Source organism: Catharus ustulatus, chromosome 1 (genome assembly GCF_009819885.2).
Source record: "Catharus ustulatus isolate bCatUst1 chromosome 1, bCatUst1.pri.v2, whole genome shotgun sequence".
Taxonomy (NCBI): Eukaryota; Metazoa; Chordata; class Aves; order Passeriformes; family Turdidae; genus Catharus; species Catharus ustulatus.
In genome coordinates, this window is record NC_046221.1 from 114,722,076 (window position 1) to 114,744,598 (window position 22,523).

Below are 22,523 nucleotides of genomic sequence, written 5' to 3' on the forward strand. Positions count from 1 at the left end.
AGAGATTAGGGAAACTCAAGCCTGTTTGATCCTGCAGATCATTTTAATCTACAAACAATTTTGGTCCTTTCCAGATTCTCTTCACAAGAAGCAGCTTTTCATTTGTCCAAAAAGGGAAGTTCTCTAATTCCTGAATGAGCCAACATACAGAGAGGATATGAATGATTTCACAACATTCGCATACTTAACCAAGACTTCTTATAAACCTTCACTCTTTCTGTTTCTGGGCTATATAGACAATGCCTATATGTAATGATTACCATTAATTATCAGTTTGATTTCAGTCTTCAGGTACTTTATATTACTTGGAAAATGAATGACTAATGGATGCCTACAGCCTTAACAAATAGACTAAATCCTCAAAAGAGTGGAAAGCCATGGACACAGGACCAATACTGGCTTCTAGTCTTCAGTCCAGGAGTAACTTACATAATGTTGAAGACATTTTGAAAAGGGTTGTACCAGAGGGCTAAATGTGCTGTTCCCAGACAGAACACTAAAAGAAGGGAGAGGCTTACATTGTTTGGATGGCCTGTCTTTAAAGCAGACATATGCATTCATCATTATTTGAATCAGCAGTAAACTGAGATAGGAGTGAGGTATGAGCAGGACTGCTGAGCAATAAATGAGACATTGATTATGCAAATGCACTGCTGAAAATATAAAGAATTGTTAGCCCATGTGTAAGAGATTTAATTGCCTCAAATGCTGGTAAGATCAGAGAAGCACTTTCCCACTGTAGCAAACAATGCAAAGAAGCAACTGCTGATCTGCTCCCTTTATCCCCTGCCTAAGTATGCCTCCTGGATTCCGAGAATTTGGATGTGTGTTAAGCCACCTGACTTGAGATAAGATAAACGTGCTACTATTGTCCAATTATCTTAGGTTTAAGTACAATTAAACAAGACTGGAGGAGAAGAATGTATCCTCAAGGAAAGGCAACTCAGCAGCTGTGCTGAAAATTGTCTATGTCTGGGTCTGGCAGAGGGAAGCTGTAGCCCACAGACTCAAAATGTGAGGCTCAAAAGAGGAGGAAGACTGAACATGGGGCTGACTAGCATTGGAAGTGAGGGAATAATTTAAACAGTAGGATAAGACAAGCGATAGCCAATGAGCATTGATTCCTTTGTTTGCTAAAATGTATAAATGTGAGGTTTTGAGAGACCTTGGGAACCCTGCCACTGAGAAGACCAGAAGAAGAGGACCAGCAGGAGCCTATTTTGATCCAAGGGTGGTGGGATATTTTCTCTTAATCTGACTCTCTGACACTCTATTTCTTTCCCTGCTCTCTTTTTTCTTTGTTTCTGTCACTCTCTACCTCACTTTACTTGTTAAATAAAATCCATACTATTGACTCCAGCATATAGTCTTGTTTACACCTTAATTCAGGCAAAGACATCTCTCTCATAATTGTAAAATCAGATTTTAACAGCATGTTATGAAAACCCCTTCCCTAGAGCAATTAGAGTTTGTAAACATTGTCTCACTGAAACACTTGGAAACATAGACAGTGATGGCTCTTAACGGTCTTGTGTTTCATAAACTCTTAAGTTTTATCAGGAGCAGGACATAGCTCTAGAAGAGATCTTGGACTGATCCAGGAAAATAATCCCAGTCCTCCTACAACAGTGTATTTTGGGGCCTTTATATCATGATGTAGTCTATATCATGAGTTTTGGTGATAGCAAAAGTAAACATGACCTCACTTTCTAGAGTTGTGGAAAATGTAATAATGAAAGCACGTATCTATTAACTTGTCAGTTCACAATCTCTCATTTTCGAAACAATCCTGTTAGGAAGTTGACATAGTGACATATTTGACATTAAGTTGAATGTTTGGAGTTATTTCATTTTCCTTTTGATAAGTACTTTTTAAAAGCTGTATTTGCTATTTGCTCACGTTGAAGTCTGTGACTAAAAATGTGTGTCACTGATAGTATTAACATGCAATCAGAGGTATTGTCATGGTTTGGATTACGGTTGGTTAAGTTCCAGGGAGAGTTTTGCAAGTACTATTACTGTACTGTACAAGCTCAATCATCAATAGAACATTGTTTATACACTTACGAAATATAAATATGATATGACTGTCAAGTTTAATGAATTTTTGTCTCATGTTTTTTTAATTTCCACTGTTTTCTTTCTTACAATGGAGTATTCTCACCTGCTTCTGCTGTCCTCTGAGCGTGAAAACAGTTTCAGGCAGGTCAGTAAAATACAGTGAAGATTTACTTTTCAGAAAGACAGTGTAGTTGGGTTTATTGGTTGGAAGTCTTTAACTGAAATACTAGTCTGTTTAATTTTTCAAACTCTTCTTTGCAAAAACCTGTTTGTTACACAGTAAATCTCCAGTTAACCTGGTTTCTCAGGCCACTTAACCCACAGCAATTACACTGATGGGCCAATGCTATCTCTGGGATAACTCTATTAAGAGCAGTTGGATTACACTGTTTTTGGATTACATTGTGGTGGTTTAATCTATAGCAGGAAATAACTCCTCAGTATGCTTCTGAAAAGATGCAACTTTCTCAACACACTGGATTCAGGCAGTCCAAAACAGCAACACTTTCAAAAATACATAGTGGGAGAGGGAAAGAACTCCTGCTTTTCAGCCTCCTACATTCCTGCTGGTCCCTCCCTCTCCTAGTGACTTCTCAGTGCCCTCCTTCCTCCTTCTCCCCTGCTGCTGTCAGCACTGAGAAGTAAATGGGTCAAGCCAGTGGGTTACTGACAGTGCAGAATGCACCTCACCATGTGTTGCCATGAGCCATAGAGGATTACATGCTTAAGTTTCTCAAAGCCTGTTTTATAGGCCCTAATAAAAATCTGCTCTTGATAAGATGGTGGGAAGAGGGAGCTAGAAACAATGTGCATATTTTAAAGATGAAGGTGGTTTTCAGCTAATAGATGTAAAAAAAATATTAGCAAAATTTCTAATGGCAGCTCTTTTGAAAGGACTTTCAAACGGAGTGTTCCTTTGTTCCTTCTCATTAAAGAGAAAAAAAAAAGACCCTCCAAAGTCCATCCACTCATAGCTCAGGATACTCGTACTAAAAGGGAAAGAGATCAAATCTTTCACATGCTATTTGGTATCAGCCCCATCACGTTATGTAACATGACTGCCTTGTCACAACATAATGCACTGGGGAGGAATGACAAAAGGCGTTTTTCACAGCTACATTTGAAGAAGCCACAGCACTTCAAACAGGCAACTTAATATATTTTCTTGTTAAAGGACTTGCTCTAAGGACAGATTGAAAATGTGCTCTTTTCCCAAGTACATCTGTAGAAATACACTCATTCTTCAAACATAGCTGCATCAAATATATGAGCATCATAATACATAACGTCTTTACACAGGAAAGAATGGTTTATGTACATATGTCTTTTCGCTTCTATGGGTGTATGTAACAATCAGGATGGAATGTGCAACATATGGAGTTGCACATGCTTAATATCTATGGATTAACTTTAGGGATTACTTTGAGTGGGGTGATCCTTTGTGCAATAACTGGTTTAATAGTTTTAGCACAAACACTGAAGTTTCAGTAAATTATATTTCATTTGCATTTGTGCCAGTGGCCATTTTGTCTGTCCACAGTTCTTGTCATAATGGTGACAACTTATTTTCCTGATCCATCAGAAGCCTCCTTCTCACCATTCTTTTCTGAGGTGCTTTGCCCTCCCCATTTTGTCACCTGTTTTACCTACCTGTTCTCTATATTTTTTCAGCGGTCACTCTGGATGCCTTTCACCAGGTTTAAAGGCTTCAGTAATGGCCTTTGTGTTAATTCTGTACAGTCCATACTGCAGAAATCAGATTAGAGCATTAGCAATGGAGGTTGACTTGACTCTCCATCAAGACCACAACACTTGGTTAAATCCAGTGCTGGTGTAAAGAAGAGTGCCTGCTCCTTGGCAGCTGCATGGTCTTGTCACCTTTCACTTATCTTCCCAGCAGTGTTGTGTCCTTTGTCACGCCGAACTGCCATTTCTGGAAATGTCACCTCCTCAAGCAGAACAATTATGGATATAATGTATAAGTGCCAAGAATGAGTGATTCAGTAATTCACTGGTGCTTGAAAATGTCAGTTCTAGAAATACTCATGCTTTCCTTAAGTTTGATTATGGCTCAGGGTTAGTCCAAGGAAAAGGGACTTGAAAAGTAAGAGAAACTAGAGAAATACAGAAAATTCTCTATCCTTGACTTCTATTGGTATCTAAGCCTTTAAAATACAAAATCCTAGAATACTTGCAGAACATTTTGCTTTTGCTTTGGAACTCGAAGAGTGAAAATGAGCTAAGTTTGAATTTTTAGTTTTTTCATCACAAAAGTCGTTTTATTGCAGGCAGGTTGTTTATGAGACTGAAGCTCATTGCTATTGAAGTAAGTGATTCCAATAATGTTAGATCAAATCTGCTTGCTTATTTTATATTTCACCTAGTTTAGATTCAATGCTAATTTTCTTTCCTTGAAAAATATTAAAATATTTTTGCATTAAGAAATTAAATTTTAGGGGAAGATATAGTTGGTGGTCCCTATTTTAGCTTTCAGTGTGACTGGTAAAAATAAAAATGTAGAGATAAAAAATGCCTCTGTACTTTCTTTCTAACTAGAGGGGAGGGAAGGGAAAGAAAAGTCAATACTTGGCTGGAATCATGAGCAGCTTGTTGGCTGAGTAAATCAGTCAGGAGCCCTGCAGCTGGTCAGCTTCACCTCACCGATAAATGTCACAACTCACTGCTGTCAATATGAATTACCAGAAAAGGTTTCCTAGGAACTAAGGATGAGGAAGCTGTTTTCCTTTGAATGAATTATATGGGCAAAAATAATACTGATACAAGATTAGAATTAGGCAATTATTTAAATGCCCCCTAAAAGCAAGAAAAAACATGGAAAATATTGCAGGCCAGGCCAGAGAATGTGGAAAATTTGTGACTTTAGCAGCAGCTTGAGAGGTTAGAATGTGCTAAGATGCAAAGCAAGTTTGCTTTAGTTTTCAGTGCTAGGAAAGGCATCCGAGGAAGCATGAGTATTCTATATAAAATGAAGGAAGGCAAGCATTGTTTAAAGTTATTCCAGACAAATTTCTTCCCCAGTCACTCACAAAGTGCTTTGTGCAGCTCCAGCAGACCTCCTTGTGGGAGGATGCATGGGCAGCCTTGTCCCACCACCTGCACTCTGAAGAAGGAGGCACCACTGAATCCAAGCATTTTGTGTTGTCCCTCTGAAATGAAAGGAGAATTGTGAAAACAGACAATGATCCCAAATTAGTTTCAGTCACAGAGAATAAGGAGCACCCACCAATCTCTGAGCTGGCTGGGCTGTAAGCATTTCTGACATTTGTTACCAGAAATAACAGTGTGTGGGTAGTTGCCTCAAAACAGAATAGTGCAGATTTTAATCGTGTCTTCTACACCTTGTCCTCATGTATTGTGTGTTATGCTGCACGCAGTTGTTGCCATTGGACCTGACAGGATGTTGACATGGCAACATGTTATTTGGGACAAAACAATAAAATGGTAACAAACGAAAAATGCTATTTTTATGTATCTGCAAAGCATATGTCCACATATGACCAGCAGTTACTATGCTTGTCAAAAAATTGAATTCCTTTTCACAGAAAATCTAGACATAGAAACTAAAGAAGATGTTATGATCACTGATAAAAAATTAAACCCATAAATGACTAAAACAAAAACTTTCTTGCAAAGAAAAAGACTTTCTGAAAACTGAAATGGGACAATCATTTTGATTAAAATCCTTAATTTAGCAATGATTCCTTATTTTAATTTCAATAAAAACAGTTATTTTTATTCAGTGAGATGGAAAATAGAATAGAACAGGGTACAAATATCTTTTAAAAGGTGCTAATATGAGTGCTTTTTAATTCTGAACAGAACCTGAAAAAAGTCATAACTAAACAAAATTTTCACTCAATATGGATGTTTTATTTTTAACACAGTTTAAAAAATACTTCTGTATTATTAAGGATACAAAAATAATAAGAATCAGATGCATGATTTCTAAATGAAGAATGTCAAATGCCTCAATGCAGATATTTAAAAAATAAACATTACAACCTCATTGTAAAATAATTCTGAAAATAATTCTTGGTGGCATCAACATAACTTTGTGACGCATTTTGATTTTGAGTGCCTTAAACAATAGAAAATTGTCCTGTCAAGTCTTTCAAGTAACTCTCTATATCCTTATGTAAAATATGGTAATGCACTTAACATTTAATCCAGCATACCTACTTAAGACACACATTTCCCTATAATATTCAAATCAAACCCCAAGTCAGAAAGCATATTTCCACTTCATTAAAATAATGCTTTTTGACTTTATTCAAATGAATCAAGGAAATAATAAATTTTTAGGCTTTCTTCCCAATTGCTTTCAGCACCAAAGTGGACAAGTACCTTACTTTGATTATAGTAAAATTACATTTCTCAGTGGAAATAAATGTTCTAGCACTGCATGGAAGAAGATAACAAAGGATACAAAAATAATGAGTAGTGAGGCAATTTGTTGGACAATATATCAGGTTCTGGTACACTTAGGCCGTTTCCTTAATTATCTATTAAAACTATCTGGATACCACCTTTGATATCACATGGAAGTAAGCAAGATAAATTATAAACTAGATATGAACACAGCTTTTGCTTAGTGTCCTGAGGCTTTGCTTTGCCCATAATACTGCTACCAATTCACTGCTTTCCTCTATGATTTCTGGGAATTGAACAGTCCAGTCAGAGGCATAGAAGCAATTGGTCCAGGCTGGCACCCCTGAGCCCCTGGCATATGGGTGTTTCTGTAGAGAAACATGGACACTGACATTCCCCAGCAGGTGTCAGGTTCTTTGTAGTCCTGCAATAGAGCATTCTGATATATCAGAGGTGCTGAAGAACAACAGATAGAGCTCATTCCTGCTCAACAGAATCAATGTGCATGCTCCTTAGGGTGCCAAAACCATTATCTCCACCTAGATTTGCAGTCAGAAATGAAAGAACTCTGCACACTTCACTGGCCCATTAGGCAGTAGCAGCCACTGATCTCCTCCTTTTCAATTAAATTTGTATCTACCCTGATCTGATTATGCAAGGTATTTAGAAAGGGATTGGCAAAACTACTGAGTAGGCAAATATTGTGCTTCCTTTGTGCTGCAAGGTAACCAGAGCATACCTGTTAAGCTTGCTCAGTATTTTGGCATACATATAAATCACACTACAGAACTTTTAGGCTGGACAAGCTGTATAGCTGAGTAGGTAACACCAGATGCACATTATTGGAGAGCTGCAAATGAAATGCAGTGCCTTACTCAGTTTATTTTTTTTTTTTGAAACCAGGAATATCTAATCTTGGTAGGAGACCAGGAATATGAAGTATTTTTTGCAGCATTGGTTAGCGCCTGGTATGATGCTAGATCAGAAAAAAATAAGAATAATCTATAGCTGAAAGAACTATTTTTTTTTCCTAATGACATGCTTCAGCTTCCTTTTGTCTTTATTCTGCTCTTTCTCCAGCAAAATTCTTATTCCCTCAAGTGCATTGATACAATACTTGTCTTGAAAAATTCTTACTCCAGCAATTAGCTTGTTGGGAAATTAGTTTTATGGGAACCAAGGACACTTACCAGCATTCTAGATGATAAGGTACATTCACTTAGTTATGTAATAGTGGAAGTCAGTTCAGGATCCTTCCCCTGTCTATGCTTTTTATGTTCTACTCTTGGGAAATGCATTCTCCAAAAATCTTTTCCTTATATTCCTCTTAAAAGCGCAGAAATGCTTTTAGCTCCCTCCAATAATTTCATTACTAAAGACAACTGTATTGAAGAAAAAGTTAAATGTAGAAGAATCCACTTCCAGCACATGAACACACTTGAAAACATATTATCATATTATCATAACTATTATTAGGAGTGTATGAGCTATAATAACTATTTGATGGATCTCATCCATATTTCTGCTTGTAAACTGCTTGTGGCTGAAAATTCCTTAGTGTATGTTCTGGTTTCCTGTGTTATAGAGTGAATTTTCTTCTTCATAGGTGATATAGTGCTGCTCTTTGAATTCAGTATGAGAATAATATGGATAACAGACTGATTTTTTTTTTACAGTTTCTAATCGTAAATCCAGGACTTTTCAGTTTCTCAGGCCCTGCTAAGGAGGAGCTGGATGAGAACCTGTGAGGGTCCATGGCCAGGACAGCTGACCTGAACTGGTCAAAAAGATATTCCATTCTATAGAATGTTGTGGCCAGTATACAAACTGGGGCAGCTTGATTAGGAGATGCCAATTTCTACTGGGGGGGCAGGCTGGGCATTGATCAGAAGGCAGTGATCAATTATATTGTGTATCAATTTTGTTTTCTTTGGTTTAATTACTGTCTCTTGTCCCTTTTCTTTATAATTATTGTTATTGTTATCATAATTATTTTTATTAGCATATTGCTATATTTTACTTTGTTTCAATTATTAGACGTTTTTTATCTCATACCTCATGGGTCGATTCTCCTCCCTGCAGTAGGATGATGAGCAAGTGGCTCCACAGTGCTTAGTTGTTAGAGGAAGTTAAAAGAAAACAATGTATTAATTTTCCAAAATATTGTAAATGTCTTAAGGATTTAGGTCAATGTTTTCAAATAAGTCCTAATGAATATCTTGCAAGCACTAACCTGAGTTGTGTAAACTACAATATGTGGATTGCAGTGTTGATTGTAAGCAATCCAGTTTCAGAAACTCTTGCAATATATTTTGATTATCTTTCATAATTTAAAACTAAATACCATTTTTGGTAGGGAAATATTTGTATTAACTAGATGAGATTCAATTTTCCTACAAACTCTTTCTTTAAAAAGTGTCCCTTTTTCTCTTCATGTGCCAATATAGAATAAAAAGTAAAGAGAAAGAGAAGTGTAAAAATATAAAACTTTCTTAATGAGACATAATCATGAAGATAAATTATGGCAATATCACTTTCTGGCTTAATGGAAATAACTGTGTGCTTATTGTGGGGGTTTTCTCATTTTTGATTAGAGGATTATAAAATGCCTATCACCAAGGCAGAATTCAGATCTAATGGGCTAACATTGAATTAGATGTGCAATTTCAGACAAGACAGAGACACTCTTCTCTCTCTCTGAGCCTGGCTAGTGTCATTAGGAGCTGTGGAGAATGAAGAAACGCAGCAGAGACAGACAGGAGCCAAGCAGTAAATTGACCCACTCATCTCCCTTCTGGAACCCTCCCAAAGAGCTTTTATTTTATGCGACAAACACCTCCATTGCTCACTTGAAGGTCAAGTGACTGATGATGTCTCACCAGTTTCCAGCTCCTCAATACTTAAGAATTTCCAAGTTACATTATCTGTTCCTTTTCCCTCTGCATCATTAGCTGTTCTCTTTTAGAAGTGGCCAGCAGAAAGCTACAGCTACAAATAACAGTCTATAAAAGTCCATAGATACTCCATTCTTACAAATTTCAACCTCACACTGCAGACAATAAATCAATGATTGACCCTTTTGTAGAATCATTTATCAGCAATGTCAAGGTTCCTCGGCAACATTATCCACCTTAAAAGAGGAGTCTGAACCCTTAGGGACACTCCTGGGAGATTGCAAGGACAACATTCATGGAATTGACTTCATATGAAATAAAAAGCAAACTTAGATTCTCATCTTCTCTCGTTTCTCTTTCAGAGCATCATGCACCACTCTCAGAACAGAAAGAGAACAACCTTCACATATTTTCAGTGTTTCCTTATGTATGTTTTTACAGGACAGCCAAGTAGAAGCCAGAACTATCATAACTTTTGAGAGTCCTTGAGAAGTGCAAACAAATATCTATGTGTAAATTACCAAAACAATGCCTGGATCTGAAGTAAAACTAAAAGTCACAAATTCTAATCTTTGGAACATTAGTTATATCCTATTTACCAATTATCCTCTCCTATCACATATTGCGTCTAATACAAAAGAACGAGAGCGTCTGAAAAAAGAGAACTGTACTTTTCAACCAGCTGCTGTAAAGACATGGGTAAGACCTCTGAGGACACTCTCAGAACAATGACAAATACAAAGATAATGTGTAGTACCTCTCTTTCAGGGACCACTGTAAAAACAGACTACAAACCACAGAGGAAGAGAGATGGTTTGCTGAAGGCCACACAAGAATCACAGCACTCATTCGAGGATAAAGCAATGGGGCTGTACTGCCTTCCACATTACATTACCACTGTGTTCACCAAAACATACAAATGTTCTAAGTAATAAAGATACAAATTTATGAGAACTACAACTACATTAACGCAGTACGAAATCCCTAGACTCATAAATACTAAATACGAATCATTGCTCTGCACATGTGCAAAATGAGAAGATGCTTAAATAAGCATGCTCCTTTTAGTTATCTCTGACACTTCCAAATGAATAGCCATTTATTTACTGTAGAATGGAAAATATGAATGTCACAAAAACAATCCCGTATTCACCCTTCATAAATTTTGCTTACTCATTATAACTTATAAAACTTTCAAATATTATCACTATGGCACTATGAATGCTAGCTTAGATTTGAACCATAAGTCAAAATATATACTACTTACATCTACCTGTGATGCTCACAGTAAATGGTCCATCAAGTTAAGCTGACAGTACTTCGGATTTTGCCATATAGGAAAATACAGAAGTTGGTGATGACAAGAACACAAGAGAAGAAATCAAAAAGGATAAATATAAGGAGTACTTATTTGCATGTTTGTCCATGCTCCCTTTTTTTCAGAAGCCTTTCCTTCACAAATCATGTACCTCTAAAAGCGGACCCTGATAAAGAACACCTCCCTCCACCTTGTAATCTGAAATATCCGCATACCTAGCAGACAACTCTGGAGAAATGTTTGACTGCTACAGCACAGATTCCCCTGCCTCTCCACCTCCCATCAACACTGCAATAGGTTAGCTGCCATGTCTTAATATTATTTAGTCTCTCACCTGCCTCCTTGCTATTCTGAGTTACAGGGTTAAGCATTAACCTGAGTGTGTTTGCTGTATGCAAGTATTGAAAGCTGGCCTGAATTTCTCTAAATTCTTACTTCAGCAATGCTGAAGGAAACACAATGACAGAAAACACACTTGGCCTTCCAGAGAAATCAGAGGGAATCAGTGAAGGACCGATCTACTCAAAGGTATTTTGAGAAGCTGCTAATTTGAAAGAGCTTACTAGCATTCTAACAATTCTTTTATATATATATTTATATATTCCAGAAAATAGAGTGTGGCTGTCTCAGTAAGAAACATGATTTTTTTCTTTTTTAAACATCTTTTTAAGGATATTGTTGCAGAATAACCTGCCAGATATGCAAGGAGAGATTTCTGCTAAGAAAATCATGATTCAGATTCTACCTGCAGAGAAAGATTCCATTTCAGCTGACACAGTGTAGCTTCTGCCAATGAATCATAAGGGTCCTGGGCTTAGAAACAATTGCAGCAAAATGCAATATATACATACTGTCCAGTGAATGAAGATGGAAGAATCTATACCTGCCCTTGTATCAATCCTGCCTTTGATTGATCTGCGTCTCAAAGTTGCCACTTCATGAATTTCACAATTAGGGTTTTAACTTGTTCTTTGAATGTGCATTTAAGCTTCTTGCTGATGTTGCTGTAGAGGTTGTTCCTCTAGTTTTCACTTGTGAAAAAAGTCTTTTGTCCTTGATTCAGATAAGGTGTCTTAGGCGTAAAAGAAATATTTCTTGGAGTAGGAATCAACCTCATGGAAGTTCAAAGTGAATCTATTTTCTGAAATAATTGAGTTTGTATTTAAACTATCATGGCAAAGAAGAGTTTTCATGGTCCTTTTCCTACTTCTTTCAAAATTTCCTTTTCCAGATGATACATTGCTCTTAAGTGATCATCATTCTCCTTTCTTGGCTGATATTTTTCAGGGCAATTTGTGCAAGGTCTCACTGTGGGCTTCCTCCATGAGAGTACAAAATTGTCCCACTTATAATTTCTTTGTGCTTGTTTTCCTGGGAAAATTAGCTGCTTTGAGAAAGAGGCATACATCTTGAATATGATTGTGATTGAAATTTTCTAGACATTTAGATAAACAAGATGTTAGACTCCATTACTTTGTCCACCTTGTCACACTTCCTTTTCTGCTACATTTTTTTTTCCAGAAAAAAAAGGAGAATTTCAGATTTCTGTACTGATTTTCCTCCCGTTCATCAGAATGCTCAAATCCTAGCCTGTGTATTAACTGCTTGGACCATTGTTCTTCTTGAGACTGACTTACTTTTAGGATTTTTTTTTTTTTTTTTTTTTTTTGTTAACATGAAGAGGCAGAATTCATCCTGTCCTGCAGAAACATCAGTCTGGAAATTTCTGGTTTATATCACAAGAGCTAGGAACTGAAGTTATACTTTGAGCACAAAGTAATCCATCTGCATTTGAAAAAGTGGAGGTATTGCCATACTTCAGTTAACATGATGACAAAGGATAAAGGAAGAAATAAGAAAACACTTTTGTTTGTTTAAATATGCACCCCCCCCCCACCAACCTATCACAGTAACAGAAGTGGAGGAAGGAAACAAGGTATTTTGGTGAAATTTTGACCTCCCCTTCTAATTTCCACAATTTTCAGTACCATGTCACTTTCCTGCAATATAGAAAATAAACCCCATTACAATCTCTTGGAACAATGAAGACATAAACCAAGTTACAGCCCGAAACAAACATTTCTTCAGGAACTCTGTGTAAATAATTTATTTTTTTTCAGTTCACTAGCAAATTTAAAATACTTTTATTTTTCATAAAACTGGAAAAAATTACTTTCTTTGAGACACATAAAAGTTTTATCCTAATTTTGGAAAAAATATTTATACTTGAATGGTTGATACCAATTCACTTTTTTATCTGAAGATCAAAAAAATTTCTTTTTTACATGAAGCATTTGCATCTTGAGGGATCAAGATGCAGAGAACTCACTGGATTCAAATTATCTTTGATAAATTCAGTCTTTACTTTTGCCACATCTTCTCCAGGCAAAGTAGCATTGCCATTGACCTTGGAAATTGTGTTTAATGTTAGTTAGTAAGTAAATTTAATAGCAACCATAAAATCATTGTGGTTGGAAGGAACCTCAAAGAGTCAGAGACTTCAATCTTCTACTCAAAACAGGATCAGGTAGAAAGTCACACTGGGTTGCTTAGCATGTTCTCCAGTTCAGTCCCTATAAACCTCTAAGGGTGAAGATTTCACAACCTCATCAGACAGCCTGTTTAGTTACTTCACTTTATCAATAACTTTCTTGTACTCGAACCTGGACACAGCAGTCTGTATGGTCCAACAAGTGCCAAGTAAATAATCACTTTGAGTGATACCCTTCATATCCTCTGATGAGCACAGCCCAGGATGCTGAGAGCCTGCCTTGCTGTCAGGGCATACTTCTGACTTCTATTTAGCCCAGTGTGAACCAGCACCTGCAGACCCTGTTCAGCAGACCCACTCCAACCTGTCTAGGTCCCCCTGGAAGACAACTCTGCCCTTGAGCACACTGACTGCACCCCTCAGTTTGGTGTAAGCTGCAAACTTGGTAAGGGTGTATGTACTTGATCTCCTCCTCCAGGTATTGATAAAGATATTGAAGAGGAACAGTCCCACTATAGACCCCTAACTGCTCCACCTGAAATGAACCTGCAGGTAGAGTACCAACCACAAACTGCTCTCTGTAGAGGTTGTGTCTCATCTAGACCATAATGTCCTGACTTAGATACTGTGTCTAATGCTGTGCTAAAACCAAAGTAGCCAATATCTGCTGCCTTACAGTAATTCACAGATCTAGTGATTTAATCACACAAGGCAGTAATCTGGTTGGTCAGACATGGTTCATCTGCTTCAATTACTGCTAGATATTCCCAATCATCTTCCTCTATTTCATGAATCCAAAGGTGGCTTCTAAGAGGACTTGCTACATGTGTTCTTCAGAGCCTGAGGTGATGTTGACTGGACAAGATTTCCTTTGATCACTTTTTATGAATATGGAGAGAACATCTGCTTTTCTTTGGCCATTGGGACATTCCCTGATCTCAACAATCTCTCAAAAATAGTTGAGAGCATCCTCATGATGTCAGTAACCTCTCAGCATCCTTAGTGTGTCCCATAGGGATTACCCCTATGGGCATCAGTCCTGTTCTGTATTGCTCCAGCCTGTCTAGGAAGCTGGAACTGTTTTTGTCTTTTTTCCTGGAGCAAATTTTGTTAAAAAAATCCAGGGCGTGGAGTACCTTAGTCTTAGCTGTGTCTGCTGGAACTAATGACTTGCCGCATTCAGCAAGTCTATGATGAATGAAAACTAACAAAGTCAATTTTATGAAGGAATACTGTTCATAGATAAATAGTAAAAACCAACAAGAATAGAAACCTCAGATACTCCCTCTGCAATTTAATTTTTTTTTTAATAATCAGGATAAAAGATATAAACATTTCTTTAACTACTAATGGTAGAACACATTTATTCAAATATATTCTCCTCAAATATATCTCATTCCAGACCTTTAGAAATCCTTTTACTAGCTAACGAGGTGATTCTTTGGGCTTTTATGTCTTGTATCATCTGGCTAGTTATTGCAGTCAAAATTTCTGTGATGTTCAGGCTGAACTGAATTCACTAACTCTTCTTGAATATCCTTACAAAAAAGTGGATAAGAGAAAAGTAAAGAGACAGAGGAATGTTCACAAAATCCACCATAATTCCTTATTTCTACATCAAAACTAAAAAATGAATGAGCGTAACTACAGATGTTCTAAGTGAAAAATATTCCTCTGTGACTTCAGAAGGACTTTCTAAAACTCAGGTACTATCCTGACACTTATTTTCAAAAGGGGAAAAGGAGTGTTGGGCCAAAGGCCCTTTATTCATGATGCCAAACTGAACACTTAGATCCATGGGATTTTCAGACTCCTCTCATAACAAAACTGATATAGAAACTATTTTCATCACAAAGATTGCAGTGTATATTGTTTTTGCCTGATTCCTGTGCCTGAAGCTTAATGGGGTGCTAAGAGACTTCCTAGTTTTCATTTGAAATATGCACAACTTTCTGGTCTCCAGAGTTAAGAAAATAGTTCCTGAAAACAAATGAGCCAGGCAGTTTATGGAGGAGGAGATGGAAAGGAATGGATGAATCACTCACCTTTATTTAACCTAATGATTTTTGAGTGAGTGATACAACTTCTTTTGGGCTGACTCATGAATTTTGAAAGCTTGAAGTTAGCACTACTGACACTGACATAAGTGTATATAGCTGACTTTCCTGAGACAAATAGAAAGAGAAATGGAAAGCTACAATTTTAAGCCCCCTGCAATTTCAATTAGGCATCCCTGGTAGAGTAATGCTCCATACTTTAATATCTAAACCTTTTTTTAAAGTGTATTTTCAAGTAATTTAATCTTAGGGTTGTTATTTGCACGCAGTAGCTCTTGAAATCTTTACACCTAGTTAATAAGGTCTCCTGTAAACTGGCTGTTTTTACACCTACTCTGTGTCGAGTGGTGTTGGAGCTACATGCCTCAGGGTGTAACTTGTGAGAGTTTTGTAGTTCTGCCTGGCTCATGTACATTTTGCACCTTTCACACATTCTGAGGCAATAATACCATAAGGTCGTAAAGACACTGCAATAGATTTCAAACTCAGCTCTTACATTCTTTATTTTAAACTCTATAGAAGTTTTAAAGTACTATGCAACATATGCATATATAAGCAAGATACAACTACAAAACTTGCTGAGATTTATTGTAACCAATGCCTAACCTTTTCCATCATGCAGGATAACCTGCCATCATTCCTATGAAATTGGGTCTTTTCCCTCTATAAGGAAAAGTAATCAGTTTTTCTGCTGGAAGAACTATTCTGTGATGAAAATTTAATGGATGTGAAATTTACCAAAGGACTCACTAAAATACCATGAGTAAGGTCTATTAATAGAGAGGAGTGAAGCATAAAAAAAGGAAAAATTCCACCTTCATACATTATCCATTTTTTCAAATTAGTCAGGAGCAAATCATCTACCAAGGACATACAGAGATACTAAATATTGAGTAAACCTCCTTTGGAGGTTCTAGTTTTGAGTAGCTTAAGGAGTTTTCAGTATTAAAAAACTATAAATCATTCTCTTAAAAATATATTTCTTCTTCACTATTTCATATACTTTATGGGCCTTTTTATAAACATCAGAAGCACTAAAAAATCCCAGAGGTAAGCCAAACAACCCTACTGACTGTCCTAATTAGGTCTTTATAAAAATGGATTCCATTGCCTTGATTTTCTTCGTTCACTGGTTATGAAGTGGTGATCCTGTTAAGTACATGGTTGATCAGGGGCAACACTTTAAATAAGATTATAACACTAAACTCTTCTTGAGCATGAGAGAAATAGAAAAACTACACTTGTAGAAAATAGAAAAAACTACAGCTTGTTCTCACAGTTCTTTGGAGCTTTGTGTTAGTTTAATCCTTAACAGAAGTTGGGCAAGTTCAGAAGTTTAACTTGGAAGTTAGCTCTTAAATGATATCTGTTGTCCATAGGTTTTAAAACCTCAGGTGAAGTTGCAATGCTTACAGAAGACCAAGAGAACACCCTTTTCCCTTGTTCCCGTACAGAAGACCGCGAGAACACCCTTTTTCCTTGTTCCTAGGGAGTATCTGCATCAGCATCCACTACACCAGCTTTTCTAAAGCTTTAAAACATGAAGAAGAAAGATTTTTCTTTTTATTTTTTGTATACATACCTGGCACTGCTTGTTTATTCCTGGAAGACTGGTAGACTGATGTCTTACCTGTCTAACCGACAGCCCTCTCTCCTTCCATGCTCACATCTCAAGAAAAGAAAAAGTCATATATTTACCTTTCATCCACTGCTATAAACCAAATGGCTGCCTGAGCAAAAGCAGACTTGAATTTTCCAATGAAACCCTACACAAACCTCATCTCTGATGCCCTAAGTCACCAGAAGGATACAGGCATCACTTGATTATAGAATTACTGGTCTACTCTCAGCACCTGCTCTGGTGCAGGTCCCCAGAGCTGGGGAAATGGAGCCTGAAGCCAAGGATAAGACAATTTTATGGCCATTGAACTTGTGTTTTCCTCTACTTCCTGGCCTCACAATGAGTGTGATAATGATTATCCATAACATAAGAAGGAGCTGCAGATGAAGCTGCTCTGAGACACCTTTAGTTGATACTCCGGCTAACCTGGAAAGTAGAAATTACAAAGGTTGCTGTTGTTTATATTGGTGCCCCCACTTCTGTATTGTCCATTTTGCTTAGAAATATCTCTGACTATAAATACGATGTTCAAGAGAAAGCAGGACTCCAGAATGAATTTATTATTAGATTGTCATATCTGCAAAAGAAAAAACAATTTTTTTTTTTGCTGTAGAGTGTACAAAATATTTATTTGGGGGAGGGGAGTTATTGCTGGTGTTAGGGTGATGATTTGTGGGTTTTCAGCATACATAATTTTGAACACCACTCAAACTTCATTTTTCATTTTCTCATTTTTATTGTAATGATGAATTTCATTGGAAAGCCACAAAGCAAAACAAAAGGCAACAAAAACTAGATGACATTCTATTATACATGGAATTTCATCTCTGGCCAGATGAGATTGATGGACCTGCCTGTGGCTTGTGTATTGCTCTCCCTTGCTAACCAGAAATGAAACATCATGTGTCTCAAGTTATACTTTATTGGTTTTAATTTGGCAGCTATCTTAGGATAGGACAGAGAATCAATGCCATTCTATCAGACTCTACCTTTTATTTTGTAAATGTGAACCCTGTCTAGTCTTTGATGAAACATTTCACATTAAATACTTAGTCAACAGATGAGAGCAGGTCTTCTCGGCCTAAAGAGCAAATGACGCATACAGAGTAATTAAAGACTATAGGTACATCTTAAATCATCAGTGATACAGAAATACTGCTGCACTAGAATTTTGAGTAGTAAAGAAAAACTATAAATATAAATTTTCTTTCTAGAAAATCCACAAGGAACAGTTGGCTAGTCAGCTTCAGCAAACTTATATTCTTAAATCCCATGGCTTTCTGCTGCTTTTGCCTGTAGGTCATATAGTGAAGTCTTGAAAATGCACAATCATATAGAAACTGAAATACACAAATTTGCATAGAGCAAACATTTACACTGAGTGAAAATTGTCATCCTTGCAAATCTGAGGATAAGAGAATCATTAAGGTTGGAAAAGATTCAATAGAACTTCCATGATGATAAGTCAACAACTGCCACCAAATGTCTGGTTTGTGTCTAGGGCTTGGCTGAAAAAGAAAGGTGTCTTCTGTGAATATAGTATGGTGAGAACAGTTGAAGAGAAGTAGGACAGCAGAAATGAAGTGAGAAAGAATATGAATAGGACCTTAAAGGAACTTGCAAAAGTGGTTTTTTTTCCTTGTGAGAAACAGCAACACCAATGGGAAGAACAATGAAATGGAGGCTAGTGCTGAGTGCCAAATAAGTAATTTCTAAGGGCTTTTCTTTTTTTCACTGAGCATAGGAGAAAGATTTAAATGATACAACCCTTGGGCTCATGAGCTTGGCAAACCCTGTTAATTTTTCTATAAAGACAGTCTTGCTTTGCCAAATAGATTTCACCAAGTTTTCACAGCTCCTTCTAAAGCACTCTAGACAACAGGAAAAAATAATTAAAGCAAAATAATATAGATATAAATCATAAATTTAACGAAAACAGGAGTGGTAGGAATCACAAATAGACTGAAGGCTTGTTGACGGAGGAATTCTTATGCAAATAATTAATGGAGTTTCTGTTTTCCTGTTTGCATCATTAATTTGTAATAAAACATGAATTAGGAACATTTTTCTAATAATGCCTTCCCCTCTGTTTTGCAATATGAGACTTATTAGAGAATTTAATCTGTCAAATGCTTTCTTTCAAAGATCTTCTGCTTCTGGCTTGCATTTGAAGTGAGAGTTATTCGTGAAGAACTGCTGTGCAATCTAGATTCAAGATCATTACTTTTGTGTACAATGATTCTTCCCCCTGCTGTCCTATTCCATTTAACAAGGCAGTGCCTTGTCTTTTTGATTTACAGAACATTGGTGTAATGAGAACAGACAAGTTGAATATACCAGAAGAGTTCACAGGTGAAGGAACAGAGGTCTGTAGTATCAGAAATGAGACTTTATTACTCTGATAGCCCAAAGAAAGTTTGCAGCTGTTTTGCTGTTGATATGTAGGCAGTAGACCAGAGAAGGGAACTCCATTTGCATTATCCAAAGGAAGGACACAAACCCAAAGGCTGAATCTTTCTGTCCTTTGCAGTGACTGAACTCCTAAACTGAGGAGGTGAGCAAGAGCCTCTCGGCCTATTTTTCCCCATTCCCCAGTCGAACCACACTACGAGTGCTCTGATAAGTTTGGTAAAAGTGTCATTCACATTGTTCAAGGTGAAACTACCAAAGTCATCATTATTTTCTCTTTTCTGCCTTCCTTGTTATGTTACTACATCATTAATCCTCTTCCTGATGCTTTCAAAAGCAGACTGGAGCATGTTGCGTCAGGCATTTTGTGGTGTGTAGTTTGTCTGAGCAGAATTCACTATTCTCTGCTTCATTGTGACTAGCATTTCAAGATTCCTATTGTAAGCATCCTTTCTGGCCCTCCAAAAGTAATCAGAAAGATTTGTCCACTCCTATTAGACCTGCATGGAGGGAAATAATGGCATTAGAGGTCAATTATGGGGGAAAGAGGAATGGAATCAAAAAGTGCTGGTTTCATTAGTGTCTTCTTGTAAAAAGAAAAAGGCTATATCTAAAATTGTTAATACAGAAATAGACAAGGAATGATGCCATACATCAAATGGTATTGCTTACAACTACATAGGAACAATGCTGCTAATAATATAAACCTGAATAAAACCATTTTATGGGTTATTCAGATAAAAAGGCCAGATTCACTGAAGCTTAAAAACAGAAGACAGAGTAAAAGGCTCTTTTCTAAGAAAAGGAGATTGAGAATGATGCCTTACTTGTCTTCTCAAGACAGCAGAGCAATAACTTGCTATGGAAAGTGTTTCAGTCGGAACAGAACACTTCCAGAAAAACAAGGCTTTCAATTCCACTGTAGAGTCTATCTAGTGAAGACCAGGCAAGTTTAAGAAACTGTGTCCACACTAAAAAGTAACTTACACAAAGAAAAACTATGAAAGAGATTTAAAGATATGTAAAATAAAATAAATTGTTCTCTATTCAGGCTACTCTTCTCAAAACTGAAGGTTCTTAATTATTTTTTCCTTCATATTAGTTACCATGCAGATTAATTTAAATTGTGATGCTTAGCTATTAGCACCAGTGTGATGGACCCCTATATGCCACAAAGGTACCAGTGGAGCTCTTTTTTGGTTCTGCCTCTAGCTTTACCCTGTGCAAAGCTATCAGTTATTGAGAGCTTTATTTGCACCCATCTGCATTTGAAGTTCATCTTGGTCTCTGCTCTGGGTGGCTTACAAAGAGTTAAATTTTCTGAAGTAAAACATTTAGATTATTAAAACACTTTCTTATAGAAATTATTTTTTAAAAATGAGACCTATTGTAAAATATAAGGATTAATTTATTAATCAGAGCTTTCTGAACTCTCACATTAAGCAGCTTTGTTATGCTAATTCCCTTATAAATGAATAATGGACTTATTCTCCCATTATTGCCTATCATTTTAAAAGACCATTTAGAAAATGAAGATGTCCTTTTCACTTGAAAATTATTATGTATTTTATAGCACAAGTTTTTAAAATTGAATATTTGCTCCCTATACCCTTCTGTTCCCCCCTGCCCTGCTTGTACTCCTCAGTCAATGTTCAAATCAAACACAGCCATAACCATTTGTCACAGAGATACATAGTGTATGGAAAGAAAGCACAATGGAGACAATGGGCTTTGAGAACAGAGGCACAAATCTACAAAGCTATTTACTTCTGACAAATTTAGATGTAGCCTTAGTTCCTAGACATTTTAAATAAAATTATGTAGTGAATAATGACATAAAAGAAGAAAGCCAAGATGGTGCAGCAGTAGAAAGCCAGAAAGTTAAGTCACAACATAGGATTTATGTTGAAAAGAAAAAATATCTTTACTAGAAGAGCTTGTTTTGCTGCACATTTTCCACATATCTTGGAGAGTTCATCTGCTCTTGATTATGTATATATGCCCTGTCAGTCAAGTTCAAACTCACGCAGCAATTAAATTTACATTGTCAGGTCTCTAACAATGGAGTTCTAGTGCTTTCTCGGGAAAGTTCCTGGCTAGATTTTTGCCTTGATATGTGTTTTCGCTTGTGCACTATGCAGGAACCAGAGGGAGAGGAGGGAGGGAACAGGGTGAGAGAGATTCGAACATACTGCAAACAGCTGGCAAGTAGACTCCCTGACATTATTGTGTCCTAAGCACACAATATTCTTTTTGAGAAATCGGTGTCTTTGGCTAAGGAACACAAAGTCCCTTAGTCCTAGGTCAATGGCTAATATGACTTTTGGAGGAAAAAGTCTTGGCACACGCCATTTGTTACATCCCAGAACAACCTAGCCCATCCATCTTTTCCTTCTACTCTTATGGACAAATCCCAAATTTAGGCTAAAATGGCCTGAGCTCCTAAAGATTCTATGGCACCACCTATGGCAAGGGCAGAACAGATCTGTGTGTAGGCTAAAATGAGGTCGAGTTCAGACTGTCTGTAATGCAAGTGCTGGTCATGGCAATTCCTCTGGAATTTGCAACTCAGGATGTAGCCAAAAAAATCATGTGGCCACAAAGCCCTGTGGATGAAATCAGGAGATTTGGTTTCCTTAAGTCAGTTTTGGAAGACAAAGAAGTCTGTCAGAATGGACATTTCCTTGTATATTTCCTATCTCCAAAACATAAATAACATTCGTTTTTTCCCTCCCATTCACAGTCAGGGCTGTAAACTCTTAGGAAGCAGAGGTACTTATAATCATAGAATCAGAGAATCACTTGTGTTGGAAAGGACCTTAAAGATAATCTTGTTCCAACCCTCTGCCATGGGCAGAGGGACCTTCCACTAGACCAGGTTGCTCAGAGCCCCATCCAACCTGGTCTCAAACAATTCTTCTGGACAACCTATTCCATTGTGCTTTACCACCGTCACAATTAAGAATTTCTTCCTAATATCCATTCCAAACCTAATTTCTTTCAGTTTGTAGCCATTCCCCCTTGTCCTTTCACTAAACGCTCTTGTAAACAGCTTCTGTCCATGTTCCTTGTAGGCTCCCTTCAGGTACTGGAAGGATGCAATTAGGTCACTCCAAAGCCTTCTCTTCTCTATGGTGAACTATCCAAATTCTTCCAGGCTTTCCTCTTGGGAGAGGTGCTCCATCCCTCTAATCATCTTGTTGGTCTTCCTCTGTACTCAGACCAACAGGTCGGTATTATTCTTGTACTGGGGACCCCAGAGCAGGAAGCAGCACTGAAGTGG